Consider the following 2,612-nt stretch of genomic DNA (forward strand, 5'->3'; position numbering starts at 1 on the left):
TGATGGACTCACCCCGCCTCCATTGTTGTTATTTTCAGGTTGATGCTGTCAGGAGGGAGTTCCAGTCGCCAGTCCTCACTGCACGTAGTGCTAGATCCCTGCAGACCTCGATGATTTATTTATCATTTAGTTTGGTTCCTATTTGATTATGTGTGTACTTGGTTATTTGGATACTTGGACATCGTATGTTTTTCTTTTGATATTGATGGATGTTCTATTTGATATGTTTTTACTACATGCCTGCCTGGACGGCAGAAGAGGTGAGTTTCATCGAATTTGAGTTTTTTTACGAGTGTAGTGGATTAGGGTGGATTTTGAGTCAGAGTATTATTGTGATGTTACTATTATAACTGCGTGGATGTTTGTGTGGTTGTGTTATATTTATTGTTATTTATTCCAGCCGCATGTGGCTGAGGTATGGAGATATGTACAAAGTTTCAGATTGTCCGCCGTACAGGGGAGATGCTGCCGAAATTTCTTCGGACGGGGACTTCCCTCGGGGCGTGACAATTTAGTGGTATCAGAGCAGAGGGGACAGTCTAGTCAGTCAGTGTCTCGACGAGGAGGGCAGAGATTCTCACCCTCACAGCGTCAGCAGGGAGCAGCTCCCTCAGCAGCAGCATTTGGCATGCTTGGACAGGAGTACTCCAGTGCTTCTGTAGCACCCCAGAGTTTTGTTCCAGGACCTTATTATCCGACTCAGGGGCAGTACCAGACTCAGTCGCAGCCAGCTGCACAGTATCAGTCACCATCCTCTCAGTCTTCTCTGGCTCATTATCCAGCAGCGCCTCAGTGGCAGGCTTCTGCCCAGCCGCAGCAGCCGCTGGCAGCGTTACCTCCTCCTCCTCCGCTAGAGACTGGACGAGTTCATGCGATTACCAGGGAGGATGCTCAGCGGGCCGACGGATCCGTTTTCCGCGATACGATTTTCATTTATGCATTTTCCGCTGATATTTTGATTGATATTGGTAGTTCGCACTCTTTTATATCCCGTACCTTTATGCGTGAGATTGGTAGATTACCTACTGTTAGATTACAGTGATTGACTGTCTCCCTACCGTCCGGTGATACATTAGACATCACCCAGGAGGTCAGAGGTTGCCCTTTAGACTTTGGCAACATGATACTTATGGTAGATCTTTTAGTATTAGAGATGGTTGAGTTTGATATCATTCTTGGCATGGATTGGCTGTCAGTATATCATGCTACCATTGATTGCCAGACGAGGGTGGTTACCTTTCGGCCTCCGAACCAACCCTCGTGGGATTTCACTGGCATCAGAGATGACGACATCTCGATTATTTCAGCGATTCAGGCGCAGAAGCTGCTGTCTCACGGCTATCATGGTTTTCTGTTATCTTTGATCAGTACTGAGGACAGCAGCAGTTCGCAGCTCTCTGACGTTTCTGTAGTCCGAGAGTATCCAGATGTATTCCCTGAGGAGCTTCCTGGTTTGCCTCCCAGAAGGCCAGTGGAGTTCACTATTGAGCTGATTCCGGGAACTTCACCGACATCGAAAGCTCCGTATCGTATGGCACCGAAAGAGTTGAACGAGCTGAAGGTTCAACTCCAGGAGCTTTTGGATAGGGGATTTATACGCCCTAGTGTTTCACCATGGGGTTCTCCAGTTCTATTTGTCAAGAAGAAAGACGGTACCATGAGGTTATGTATTGACTACAGACAGCTGAATGCAGTGACCGTCAGAAATAAATATCCTTTACCACGGATCGAGGATTTGTTTGATCAGCTCAGAGGTACATCAGTGTATTCTAAGATTGATCTGCGATCCGGATATCATCAGTTGAGGGTCAGAGACTCAGATATCCAGAAGACAGCTTTCCGTACCAGATACGGTCATTATGAGTTTTTGGTAATGCCATTTGGGCTTACCAATGCTCCAGCGGTGTTTATGGACTTGATGAACCGCATTTTTCTTGAGTATCTGGATCAGTTTGTTATCATTTTCATTGATGACATATTGGTCTACTCGCATTCTGAGGAGGATCATGCACAGCATCTTCGTATAGTCTTGGAGATTCTTAGACGACATCAGCTGTACGCGAAATTCAGCAAGTGTGCATTCTGGTTATCCTCAGTTGGTTTTCTGGGACACGTGGTCTCTAGCAGAGGTATTTTAGTTGATCCTCAGAAGATCGAGGCTGTCACCGGTTGGGAGCAACCGAAGTCAGTTCAGGAGATTCGTAGTTTTCTGGGATTGGCCGGATATCATCGACGTTTTGTCGAGGGTTTCTCGCGTATTGCTATGCCGCTGACACGCCTTACCAGGAAAGGCGTGAAGTTCGTGTGGTCCGAGGATTGTGAGACCAGCTTTCAGGAGCTGAAGCGGAGATTAGTGTTGGCTCCAGTTTTGGTTTTACCTTCTGGAGAGGATGGATTTGTACTTTACACCGACGCATCTCTTCAGGGTTTGGGCGCTGTTCTGATGCAGCACGGCAGAGTAGTCTCTTATGATTCTCGTCAGTTGAAGGAGCATGAGTAGAACTACCTAGTTCGTGACCTGGAGTTAGCCGCCATCATTTATACATTGAAGATTTGGCGCCATCATTTATACGGTATTACATTTAAGATTCTCACTGATCATAAGAGTCTCA

This window comes from Zingiber officinale, chromosome 1A (genome assembly GCF_018446385.1).
Source record: "Zingiber officinale cultivar Zhangliang chromosome 1A, Zo_v1.1, whole genome shotgun sequence".
Taxonomy (NCBI): domain Eukaryota; kingdom Viridiplantae; phylum Streptophyta; class Magnoliopsida; order Zingiberales; family Zingiberaceae; genus Zingiber; species Zingiber officinale.